Raw genomic sequence first — 14035 nt, 5'->3', positions numbered from 1 at the left:
AGCTGATGCATATAGGGACAAACTCGCGACGCCGAACACTCCCTAAGGTGTTCGGTCTTTATAACATATACCGGACTGAACAATGCCCTTAATAATAAACCACGTGTCTCCAGGTACGTGCAATATCCTAACGTGGCCACATGCCAATAACGGCAGCATCCTTCTCGGTTGTGTAGAGTATCCGGAGGATGTGAGCAACAAGCGACAGTAAAAAAAGGTTTACGCAGGGTCTTAATCTAAAAAGAAACCTTTGGGCGGGTCCCTGCTGCACGTCTGCGACTGTGTCTCCATTGTGCCGTGTCCTGGATGGGTGTAGCACGATTGTCATCTGTAAAAGGCAAGAACTTAGGTGAAAGTTGCCATGCCAAAAAAAGGAATTGGTTATTATCAATGAACTATCAAAATTAAGAGAAGTCAAGTTGAGCCGGGCTAGCCCTGATTACACGCGGGAAGCCCCTAGTATCGTCTATGAGGGATCATCAAACCAATCTCATGTATATGTAGTGGAGTGCCGGACTCGTCTAACCGTGTCCGTGGCCTTGACGACCTGTCATTTTTTCTTGTTGGTGAGGTCGTCTAGTTCGCGGCTATTAAAGCTGCCGCATCCTCTTCCATACGTGAAAAGCGTTCAATATTTCCACTAATTGTGATGATGCCACGTGGACCGGGCATCTTAAGCTTGAGAAAAGCATAATGCGGGATTGCATTAAAACGAGCGAAAGCCGTTCTTCCGAGTAGTGCTTGATAGTCACTTCGGAATGGAGCGACGTGGAAAGTTAACCTTTCGCTTTGGAAGTTATTGGGAGAACCGAATACAACCTCTAGCAGTAGAGAGCCCGTACAGCGAGCCTCTTGGCCTGGTATTACTCCCTTGAAGGTAGTATTACTGTGGCTTATTTGTGTCGGGTCTATCCCCATTTGGCGGACTATGTCCTGATATATCAGATTGAGATCACTGTCGCCGTCCATGAGGACTCGTGTGAGATGGTACCCGTTTATTATTGGGTCTAACACCAAGGCCGCCAATCCTTCGTGCTGGATGCTTGACACGTGATCCCTGCGATCAAAAGTGATTGGGTAGACCAACCAGGGGTTGATCCTATGGGTGACGGGCTCTATGGCGCGTGTGTCTCGGAGTGCGTTTTTGCTTCTCTTCTTCGTCACATGGATCATGTTTACCGTTTTAACCTCTGGTGGGAATTTTTTCTGTCCTCCGGTTCTTTGCTGGCGAGGTTCGTCCTCGTCTTCGCTTGGTGTCTCTTCTCCTTTGTGTTCGGCATTTAGCTTACCGGCCTTCTTGAATACCCAACATTCTCTGTGGGTGTGATTTTCAAGTTTGTCGGGGGTGCCGTGAATCTGACAGAGCTTGTCAAGAATCTTGTTTAGGCCAGATGGTCCTTCTCTGCTGCCTTTAAAAGGCTTTTTCCGCTGACCTTGTCGGGAGCCCCTGAATCCGGCGGTTACCGCCGTATTATCTGGGCTACCTTCTTTATTTTGACGCTTGTTTTTGTTGCGTCGTGGTTTTCCATTGCCATCCCTGACTTCGGATGTGCTTCTGTCGCTGGTGCTGCTACGGGCTAACCAGTTGTCTTCGCCCGCGCAAAAGCGGGTCATGAGGCTTGTTAGGGCTGCCATTGTTCTTAGTTTTTCTTGGCCGAGGTGTCTGGCGAGCCATTCGTCTTGGACGCTGTGTTTAAAAGCTGCTAAGGCTTCGGCGTCCGGACAATCGACAATTTGGTTCTTCTTGGTGAGGAACCTATTCCAAAGCTTTCGGGCAGCCTCTCCGTACTGTTGGATTATATGACTTAAATCGTCTGCATCCGGAGGTCGGACGTAAGTCCCTTGGAAATTAGCCCGAAAAGCGTCCTCGAGCTCCTCCCAACTTGCAATTGACTTTTCAGGGAGGCTTTTCAGCCAGTGTCGAGCTGGTCCTTTGAGCTTGAGGGGTAAGTATTTAATGGCATGGAGATCATCTCCGCGAGCCATATGGATATGGAGGATAAAGTCCTCGAACCAGACTCCAGGGTCTGTGGTCCCGTCATACGCCTCTATGTTCACTGGTTTGAATCCTTCTGGGAATTCGTGATCCAGCGCCTCATCTGTGAAACATAGGGGGTGTTCGGTGCCCCTGTATTGGTACATGCCATGGTGTTCGGACGGTTGTGGTATTCGGTTTTGATTTTGTGCCGGAGTGCGCTTCCTAGATCCGTAGATGGATCTGGTCGCACCGGATTTTTGGCGCAAGTTCTCACGTAGATCGTGTCTTGACTTATGTGCGACTTTGTTGGCCGCTCTATCGCGGCCACAAGGTGGTGGATCCGGCCGGTTGGCCGTGTTAATTTTCGCTCCCGAGACGGGGTTTGATGAGGTTTATCCTTGGCGTCGCCGTGTTCGGACGCCGGATCCGCACTATGTTAGCTGTTTGCATCTTCATCGTGCTCTGCCACCGGGGCGATGCAGCCGTCGTTTCTTCTAGAGTCGACTGGACTGTTATTTCCTCTTGCGTTGTTATCGCTGTTTTTGCTATGGCGGGACCTAGAGCGGCGCCGCTGACGTCGGCGCTTGGGTTGCTTGGAGGGGCCATCCTCCATTGTCTCTTCGCCATTGCCCTCTTTGGGTGTATCCACCATGTATATGTCATGTGATGAAGTGGTTGTCTGGCGCCCTGTGGGCGCTGGTTCCTGTTCGTCTCCTGCATCTTCGTTCATGCCGTCGATGTCTTCGGAGTTGAAGTTAAGCATGTCGGTTAAGTCGTCGACAGTGGCTACAAAGTGGGTGGTGGGTGGGCAGCGAATTTCTTCGTCGTCCGCATCCCATTCTAGCCGAACATAGTTCGGCCAAGGTCCTCCTGACAGGGAGAGAGACCTTAATGAATTTAGCACATCGCCGAAAGGCGAGTGCTGAAAGATATCCGCGGAGGTGAACTCCATGATCGAGGCCCAGTCGGGTTCGACGGGCACGGATATAAGCGGCTCGGAGTCCGTGGCCGGGCGTGGATCTAGTGGTTCGGCAACACGGCTCTCGCAAGGGGTGAAGTCAGCGTCTGGCTCTATCGTCGCTGAGAGCGCGGCCTCCGTGGCGGGGTCTATCCCTCCGCTCTCGGATGGCGCGATTTGCTCCGGATTGGCGGCCGGAGTAGTTGCAGATGCGATCTCCTGAATAATGTCCAACGGCAGAGTTATGTCATGCTCGTCATGACTGTGCGGCACACCTGACATGGGATTTATAACAGAGTAGCCGTCGGTGTCAAAACCGGCAGATCTCGGGTAGGGGGTCCCGAACTATGCGTCTAAGGCGGATGGTAACAGGAGGTGGGGGACAAGATATTTACCTAGGTCCGGGCCCTCTTGATGGAGGTAATACCCTACTTCCTGCTTGACTGTTCTTGATGATATGAGTATTACAAGAGTTGATCTACCATGAGATCATAGAGGCTAACCCTAGAAGCTAGCCTATGGTATGATTGTATGTTGTCCTACGGACTAAACCCTCCGGTTTATATACACACCGGAGGAGGCTAGGGTTACACAAGGTTGGTTACAAGGGAGGATATTTACATATCCGTATTGCCTAGCTTGCCTTCCACGCCAAGGAGAGTCCCATCCGGACACGGGACGAAGTCTTCAATCTTGTATGTTCATAGTCCAACAGTCCGGCCAAAGGATATAGTCCGGCTGTCCGGAGACCCCCTAATCCAGGACTCCCTCAGTAGCAATCACACACTTATTACATCGAGTGTCTCAAAAGAGAACTTATTACTATAAATATGGCTTAAGACCATCTAAATAAGATAACAGCGGAAGACTTGGAAGATAAAGCGAGTCCATCAACTCCAATGGCATAGCTGCGTGCATGACAAATGACCTACGACATCTCACTCGTCGTCCGAAAAGTCTGCAACATGATATGTTGCAGCCCGAAACGGGTCAGCACATGGAATATGCTGGCCAAGTAACACAAGAGAGAGCAATGAACAGATAAATGCTATCACTACATGCATATATGGCTGATGGAGGCTCTATGGTTATATTGTTTTGTGAAAAGCCAATTTTTCCCTACAGCAAAGGAATATATTTTATTTAACTATCATGGTAGTTGAAACATCATTGAGAAGGTTCCTACAGCTCAATCCCAATTAAATTAGTCATTAACATCCCAACAAATTAACTTTAGGGTGATGGGATCAAATCAATAATTCAAGTACTAGATACTCAAGATGTCCATAACCGGGGACACGGCTAGCCATAATTAGTTTATACACTCTGCAGAGGTTTGTGCACTTTTCCCACAAGACTCGATCTCCTCCGTTGGATTTCTCACACTACAGGGTGTTTGAGAAATGGATAACCGACACACGGTCTTTCAGAAGCATTAACTCCTTACTCTGGGTGGACCGTTACACCTACTTTCCCCTACATCTTCTAGCCCGCCACTGAAAGAGCTCACACAACATACTCAACTATGCCAGAGCCTATAATGGCTTGTGATTGCACACGGAAGTTTCTAGCATGAATAATCTTATGATCCCTTTGAGCCTGGGTGGCGGACAATAGGATGATCACACGGGTACTCCGGGGTATCCTAGGACAACACTGGATTCTCCAGGTGTCCACAAGCAATCCACCAAGATGTGTATTAAAGTTGCCACCTTAAGTTGTACCATTAATTAACAACTCACAAATATCATGGTTACTCTCAAACCCAATCCACATCTACGAGCATAGCATAGCAATATAAGCATAACGTGGAAGTAACTCCCAAGGGTTTGATAATAAAATAGGTAATAGGTTCTACCTCATCATCTACTTCCCAGAGCCACATGTTAAGAGATCCTACTCATGCAATGTGTGAGGATTGAAACTAATGCATAAAAACTGGGTGATAAAGGGGTATGATCAAAGTGTTACTTGCCTTGCTGATGATCCGCAAAACCTAGGGACTCGAAGTAGCATGCTTCGCACTCCGGGTGTTCTATCGCAAACAAACAATAGCATACATAAGCAATCAAACAAAGATGCACAGGTAAAACTCAAATAAGAAGATCTAACGAGAAAGTTCAACTAAAGAACTCCGGTTTGCAAAAAGAATCAAATCAAACGGAGCAACGAAACTCAAACTACGAAAGAAACAAGATCCAAATACTAATCGGACTAAAGTCAAATTTTATAGTACCAAAATCTTGTTCAAGTTGGTTAAACGGAAAGAGGGCTTCGAGACGAAGATCTAGGCGCTTGTTTCACCTGATTCGGATAATCGAGTGAAAAGATATACTAGAACGAAGATTAGGGCAGAAATCGCGATCAAAAATAATTGCGGAAAAACCCTGAAAAAAGAAAACTGACGAACAGGCTAACGAACGAACGTTCGCTGTCTACGGCTAAAGGATGAACAACGTTCGTTAAAACGAATGTACGAAGGAACGTTCGCTATTTAAATAAACCGAGAAAACCCGACACAAAACCGAAAAAAACCGATCTAGGGTTTCTAAAAAACCGAACGGTTTTCTCATGAAAACCGGAGGCGACGGACGGCGGCTACCTCGGCGGCGGACGGCGGCTACCTCGGCGGCAACGGCGGACGGCGGCGGACTGCGGCGACGGCATGGATCGGGTGGCACGGGCACACGGCTGGCGGCGGCTAGGGTTAGGGCAGGCGGGGCGCGGCGCTGGGTGGGCTGGGGCGGCGGCTCGTGCGGGCTTTTAAAGGCCTCGGGCCAGGTGTCCTAGCCGGACATGGCCCGGTAGGTCGGTTACTTCTTTTAAAATAAACCCTGACACGGCAAAACAAATAAAAGAAATGCTAAACGGACTCCAAAAATCCTGAAATAAATTTTCGCGATCGTCTAATAATATTGTGGATAAAGTGAACATTAATTTCGACCTCTAATGCAATTTTGAAAACGCATTTTTTCCTAATCCAAGTAAAATTGCAATAAAATCCAAATAAAATAACTTATTTGATCTTAATTTTTTTCCTACAATATTCCCTTTATTTTGGAGAAGTCATATTATCTCCTCTCATATATTTTAATAAAGAAAATATTTGAAGATAAAATAACTAAAATCAAATGATCCTCTTTTCAAAATTTGAGAAAAGCTCAAATATGAAAATAACGAAATTCCCAACTCTCTCTGCGGGTCCTTGAGTTGCGTGGAATTTCTAGGATCTAGCCAAAATGCAATAAAATATGATATGCAATGATGATCTAATGTATAACATTCCAAATTGAAAATTTGGGATGTTACAAACCTACCCCCGTTAAGATGAATCTCGCCCTCGAGGTTCGGGTTGGCTAGAAAATAGGTGTGGGTGGTCTTTGCGAAGATCATCCTCTCGTTCCCAGGTGGCTTCGTCCTTGGTATGGTGGCTCCACTGAACTTTGCAAAACTTAATAACCTTGTTGCGGGTAACCTAACTGGCAAACTCGAGAATCTTGACTCGTTTCTCCTCATAAGTCAAATCATTATCCAACTGAATCGCTTCCAGTGGTACTGTATCTCTCAGAGGAATGTCAGCCATCTCTACGTGGCACTTCTTCAATTGAGAAGTGTGGAACACATCGTGAACTCCTGACAATCCTTCGGGTAATTCCAACTTATAGGCAACTTCTCCCATAGTTCCAAAACTCTGTATGCTCCCACAAAACGTGGCGCTAACTTTCCCTTAACTCCAAAGCGCTTAACTCCTCGGAGCGGTGATACTCGAAGATACACTCTATCTCCGATTTCATAGACTACCTCCTTGCGTTTTGAATCTGCATAACTCTTCTGTCGGGACTGAGCTACCTTCAGTCTATCTCTAATCAATTTAACCTTCTCTTCTAATTCCTTAATCAAATCTGGTCCAAACACGTGACGGTCTCCAACTTCATCCCACAACAATGGTGTCCTGCACCTCCTTCTGTACAAGGCTTTGAAGGGTGCCATCTTCAAACTGGCCTGGTAACTGTAGTTGTATGAGAACTCTGTGTAGGGCAAGTTTTCATCCCAACTAGATCCATAATCTAGTGCACAAGCTCTCAACATATCCTCCAGAATCTGGTTGACTCTTTCGGTCTGTCCATCTGTTTGCGGGTGAAAAGCTGTACTGAACTCCAGTCTGGTTCCCAAAGTTTCATGCAACTGGTTCCAAAACTTTGAGGTAAACGGGGTTCCTCTATCTGATACAATGGTCCTTGGAACTCCCTGCAAACATACCATCCTGGTCATGTATATCTTGGCCAACTTAGCACTTGTATAGGTGGTTTTCACTGGGATAAAGTGAGCTACTTTGGTAAAGAGATCAACTACTACCCATATAGAATCATATCCTAATTTGGTCCTGGGAAATCCGGTGATGAAATCCATGCCAAGCTTATCCCACTTCCATTCGAGTATCGGCATAGGTTGTAACAATCCGACTGGCTTTTGATGTTCTGCCTTCACTCTCTGACATACATCACATACGGCTACATACTCAGCAATATCCTTCCTCATACCAGTCCACTAGAAATGCTCCTTTAAATCCACATACATCTTGGTGTTTCCGGGCTGTATCGAGTATGGTGAGTCATGAGCCTCCTGAAGTATTAACTTCCTGATATCTGTGTTATTGGGCACATAAACACGGTCCTCAAACCACAAGGTGTCATGCTCATCCTCACGAAAACCGTTGGCCTTTCCTTTGCTCATTCTCTCTTTTATCTCGGCAACATCTTTGTCATCCGTCTGAGCTTCTCGAATCTTTCCTAACAATGTACACTGAACTTCCATTGTTGCAACAAAACCTCTAGGAGATCCTCTGCTAACTCCTTTGGCAATCCTGTGCTTACGAGGGTGTTAGCATAACTCTTCTGGCTCAAAGCGTCTGTTACGACATTGGCCTTGCCTGGATGATAGTGAAGCTTCATGTCATAATCCTTTATAATCTCCAACCATCTCCTCTGCCTAAGGTTCAGCTCCTGTGTGAAAATGTACTTCAAACTCTTATGATCCGTGTACACATCACAATGGTTTCCAATAAGGTAATGTCTCCAAGTCTTCAACGCATGCACTACTGCAGCCAACTCCAAATCATGCGTGGCATAATTTAACTCATGCGGTTTCAGTTGTGGCGAGGCATACGAAACAACTCTTCCGTCCTGCATCAGTACTCCTCCAAGTCCTAAGCGAGACGCATCGCAGTACACTTGGAAATCCTTGCGTATATCCGGCAGAATCAGCACTGGGGCTGTAGTCAGACGTTTCTTTAACTCCTGAAAACTCGCCTCACACTCTTCCGTCCATCTAAATTTGGTATCCTTATTTAATAACTCCGTCATTGGTTTCGCAATCTTGGAAAAATTCTCAATGAATCTCCGATAGTATCCTGCGAGTCAAAGAAAACTGCGGATCTCGCTAACTGAAGTGGGTGCCAACCATTCAGTGACTGACTGAACCTTGGTGGGATCTACTACTATACCTTCTCCTGATATAACATGTCCAAGGAATCCAACTTCCTTCAACCAAAACTCACATTTGCTGAACTTGGCATACAACTGATGTTCCCTGAGTTTCTCGAGAACTAAACGCAAATGCTCCTTGTGCTCCTCTTCATTCTTCGAGTATACCATTATATCATCAATGAACACCACAATAAACCTATCCAAATATTCCATGAACACCTTGTTCATAAAGCTCATGAAATAGGCAGGGGCGTTAGTCAGTCCGAATGACATGACCGTATACTCATATAACATGTACATTGTGGTAAATGCGGTTTTAGGTATATCCTTCTCCCAGATCTTCAGTTGGTGATATCCTGATCGCAGATCGATCTTCAAAAATACCTTAGCTCCTTGAAACTGGTCAAACAAATCATTGATCATTGGCAGTGGGTATTTGTTCTTGATCGTCACTCATTCAAATGCACGATAATCAACAAACCATTCTTAGAGACTTATCCTTCTTCTCAACCAAAAGCACTGGGCTCCCCATGGTGATGAACTGCGTCAGATGTAACCTTTCTCCAGTAACTCCTTGATAGCTCTTAATCTCCTCCAGATCATTTGCGGGCATCCGGTAGGGTCTCTTTGATAATCGGCCCTGTACTGGCAATAGCTCTATCAAAACTCGATGTCCGCATCCGGTGGCATGCCTGGTAACTCCTCTGGAAGAACAATCTGGGTTAATTCCTTCACTATAGGCACTTCCCTCCTGAACAACTCCCGTGAGGGTATTTACTTGGCTCCTCCTAGGCGCATGCCTAGATACATACTTGATCCTTTTTTCCTCCGGGTTGGTGAGATAAATCGACTTACTAGCACAGTCGATGCTTCCTCCATACTTTGACATCTAGTCCATGCCTAATATCACATCCAATCCTTATGACTCCAAAATTATTAGGTCTGGCGGGAAAACATGGCTACCAATGGTTAAGGGTATCTGGTCACACCATCGGCTAGCCATATACTCTGCTCTAGGTGAACTTACTAACAGAGGGGTCCTAAGGGCTTGGGTTGGTAGTTTAAACTTATCCACGAATCCCCTTGATATGTATGAATGTGATGCACCAGTATAAAAAACAACAAGGGCGGTAAAAGACTTAACCAAAAACTTACTGATAATCGCGTCTGGCTGCCCTTGAACCTCCTCCACGTTAACGTGGTTCACTTGTCCTTTGTTGAAAGGATTGGGCTTCTTCCCAGCGCTCCCATTACCGTTTCCATTCCTCGCTTCAGGGCACTCCGTGGCATAGTATCCAGTCTTCCCGCACTTGAAGCAAGTAATGTGACTTAGGTCTCTCTTGGCAGGTGTGGCTGGATTGGAGCGGTTCTGATTGTTGCTTGTTCCGTTCCCAGTCCCATTCTTGGAACCATTGTGGTTATGTGAACTTCCTCCGTTGTGGTTATGACCTCCATGGTTATGAACAAGTCCTCCCAAGTTCGGGGTTAGACGAGGCTTCTGCTGAGCTCCAGAGTTATACCTTCCTTGTCCATATTTCCTTTTGCGGCTCTCAGTTTGCTGCTGCTTCCCTTCAATCATAAGAGCCTTTTCTACCAACTTCGGGTAGTTGTTAAATGTTGCCACCATCAATTGCATGCTCATCTCATCATTCAGCCCTTCCATAAACTTCTCCTGCTTCACGGCATCTATGGCCACATCGTCAGGGGCATAATGAGACAGCTTACTAAATTTATCCACGTACTGCCCCACAGTATGGTTCCCTTGGCTCAAGTTGCGAAACTCACGCTTCTTCATGCTCATAGCTCCCGTTGAGACATGGGCGGTGCGAAATGCTTGCTAAAACTGATCCCATGTAACAGTGGCTATAGGGTAGGTGACAGTGTAATTCTCCCACCATGAGGCTGTTGGTCCATCCAACTGATGTTCGGCAAAACACACCTTCTCAGCATCTGTACATCCTGCAGTGGTTAACTCCCTTCCAGTCCTGCGGAGCCAATCATCTGCCACTATCGGCTCGGTGCTACTGGAAAACACCGGCGGCTGCAACCTCAGAAAACAGGCTAAGTTATCAACAGGTGGTGGTGGTGGTGGGTTGTTGTTATTCTTGTTGCTTGGTTCTGAACTAACAACTGCATCTGTGTATTCTGCTGCTGGATCAACTGAGTGAGCTCGGTAGGGAAGGTAAATTCGGGTCACGTCTCGGAGGCATCTGAGGGGTTTAGAGGAAGAGAATAGAATAATGAGGGTCTAGTGAGAGAACACTAACCCATATGCACATGAGACAAACACCATCATATCACTCAATCAATCAAAATAAGGGCTTACAATCGATCTAACTATCGTTACAAAAGTGCTCGGACTATACTATATACATGGTGGAATACTACTACTGATGTGGTGGTCTACTAGAAATATTGATCGGTCGAAAACTCCATGATGCTTCCTCCAGCTTTCGTCTTTTCATAGTCATCATCCGCTATCGTCGGGGTCCGAGTCGGTGTCGTCGATGATGATGTAGTCCTCAGAAACGAATCTCCTTGGGTTCATCGTCTTCTCCTCCTGGCGCGGGGGTCTCCATGGAAGACTCCTAGCTTCCTTTCCAGATCGTTCATTTCTTCTCCACTAGTACGACGATTTTCCTCCTCATAATCTTTGCGAGTAGCCTTGAGTCTTCCTCCAGTCGTGATCCTTGCCATCAGCCTTCTTCAGATCTATCATGCCTACGGCACATCTGGGTCTTCCTCGCGACGAATGTGCTGGTTTAACTCCTGGATGAAGTGCCTGCAATGGACATGTCCTTCTGGTGGTGATCATCTCCCATTGGCCTTCATCTCGGCGCCCAAATCTGGTAGAATAGTATCCTTAAGCCCTTATGGTAAACTTCTCCAATGGCGTCCCATGTGATGTGGGCCGCCAATACTCTTTCCTAAACTCCAGGTTGGTGCATCAAAGAAAAACTTCTAATGGGCTTAGTGACTGGACGCGAATGTCCTTCCTGGAACTTGAAACTTGAATCATCCATCGCTCCTCTTCTAGACTTCATTCAAGTGTGGTGCTTCTTCATCCGGTTGTGCAAACTTGTTCCTTGCGTCCGCCATCCTAAAGAGTAGAAAATGGAGAGGAGTAAGAAATGAGAAGAGAGTAGTGATCTAGGGCTTTAGCTTAGTGGTCGTGTCCTACACTCAGCGTGTGCTCTGATACCATCTTGTAGCGACCCGACCTCAAATGGTCAAGTCTCTGTGCTTCAGTGTCATCCCTGGATCGGTAATGCTGACACACATAGTACTCGAAGGATTTATAACAGAGTAGCAATCACACACTTATTACATAGAATGTCTCAAAAGAGAACTTATTTCAATAAATATGGCTTAAGGCCATCTAATACGATAACAGCGAAAGGCTTGGAAGATAAAGTGAGTCCATCAACTCCAATGGCATAGCTGAGCTGCACGGCAACGACCTAACGAACCTTAATCCTCGTTTGAAAAGTCTGCAACATAATACGTTGCAGCCCGAAAACGGGTCAGCACATGGAATATGTTGGCAATATAACACAGTAGAGCAAGAATAGAATAATGCTATCACTATATGCATATTTGGCCGGTGGAAAGCTCTATGGTTAAAGTTTTGCGAAAAGCCAATTTTTCCCTGCAACAAAGGAATAGATTTCATTTAACTATCATGGTAGTTGAAACATCATTGAGAAGGTTCCTCCACCTCAATCCCAATTAAAAGTAATTATCAACCCAAGAATATTAAATTAAAGTGATGAGATACATATGACAATGCAAGTACTCGATACTCAAGATGTCCATAACCGGGGACACGGCTAACCATGATTAGTTTGTACAATCTGCAGAGGTTTTCGCACTTTTCCCCACAAGACTCGATTTCCTCCGTTGGATTTCTCGCACTACATGGTGTTTGAGAAACGGATGACCGAGACACAGTCTTTTAGAAGCATTAACTCTAACCCCGGGAAGACAGTACCAACCTACATCCCCTACATCTGCTAGCCTACCACTGGAAGAGGTCATGCAACTTACTCAACTATGCTAGAGCCCGTAATAACTTGTGGCTGCACACGGAAGTTTCTAGCATGAAATATCTCAGTCCCCTTTGAGCCTGGGTGGCGAACCTTAGGATTATCACACGGGTACTCCAGGATATCCTAGGACAACACTGGATTCTCCAGGTGCCCGACAAGCAATCCACCCAGATGTGTATTAAACTTGCCACCTTAAGTTGAACCATTAATTAACAATCTCACATCTGTCATGGATTCACTCACCCAAACCACATCTACGATCATAGCATGGCAATATAAGCAATACGTAGAAGTTACTCCCAAGGGTTTGAGAATAACAAGGCAATAGGTTCTACCTCATCAACTACTTCCCAGTCCCATATGGTATCAAGTCCTAACCATGCAATGTTTGAGTGTTGAAACTAATGCATAAAACTGGGTGATAAAGGGGTATGATCAAAGTGTTACTTGCCTTGCTGATGATCCGCAAAACCTAGGGACTCGTAGTAGCACGCTTCGCACTCCGGGTGTTCTATCGCAAACAAACAAACAATAGCATACATAAGCAAACAAGCGAAGAAGCACGGGTAAAGCACAAATAAGAAGATCTAACCAGAAAGTTCAACTTAAGAACTCCGGTTTGCAAAAAGAATCAAATCAAACGGAGCAATGAAACTCAAACTGCGAAAGAAACAAGATCCAATTACTAATCTGGACTAAAGTCAAATTTTATTGTACCAAAATCTTGTTCAAGTTGGTTAAACCGAAAGAGGGCTTCGAGACGAATATCTAGGCACTAGAATCGCCTGATTCCGATACACGAGCGAAAAGATAAACTAAAAGGAAAATCAGATCAAAAACCGCGATCAAAATAATCGCAGAAAAATCCGAGAAAAAGAGAAACTGACAAACAGGCTAACGAACGAATGTTCGTTGTCTTCGGCTAAACGTTGAAAACCGTTCATTAAAACGAACGTACGGACGAACATCCACTAAATAACTAAACCGAAAAAAACCGAACCAGATCTAAAAAACAAATAGTAGGGTTTACGAAATAAAACTGATCGGTTTTAAAAAAACGGCGGCTACCTCGTACTCCGGCGGCGGTGGCGCGGGGGCTCCGGCGGCGGCGGTCGGTGGCGACGGGCGGCGCGGGGCGGCGGCGCGGCAGCGTGCGGCGGCGCGGCGCGGCGGTGGCAGCGACGCGGCGGCGGCAGCGGTGGCAATAACTAGGGTTAGGGTTCGGGGGCGGGGCGTGGCTGGGCTGGCTCGGGTGCGGGGCGCGGCTTATAAGAGGGCCGGCCCGAAGTGGGTTACCTTTTTTTATTCCCACGCACAGAAAAATAAAGAAATTAAATACTAAGAGGACTCCAAAAATCCCGAAATAAATTTTCCCCATCCTGAAAAAATAGGCCGGACAAGGTGAACATTTATTTGGGCCTAAAATGCAATTTTGAAAAACGCATTTTTTCCTAATTCAAATAAAATAGCGATAAAACTCCGAACAAAATCCTTATTTGATTTTAATATTAAATCTCCAATATTTCCTTATTTTGAGGAAGTCATTTTATCCACTCTCTTATAT

Source organism: Triticum urartu, chromosome 3, assembly GCF_003073215.2.
Source record: "Triticum urartu cultivar G1812 chromosome 3, Tu2.1, whole genome shotgun sequence".
Classification (NCBI taxonomy): Eukaryota; Viridiplantae; Streptophyta; class Magnoliopsida; order Poales; family Poaceae; genus Triticum; species Triticum urartu.
This window is presented reverse-complemented; position numbering follows the sequence as displayed.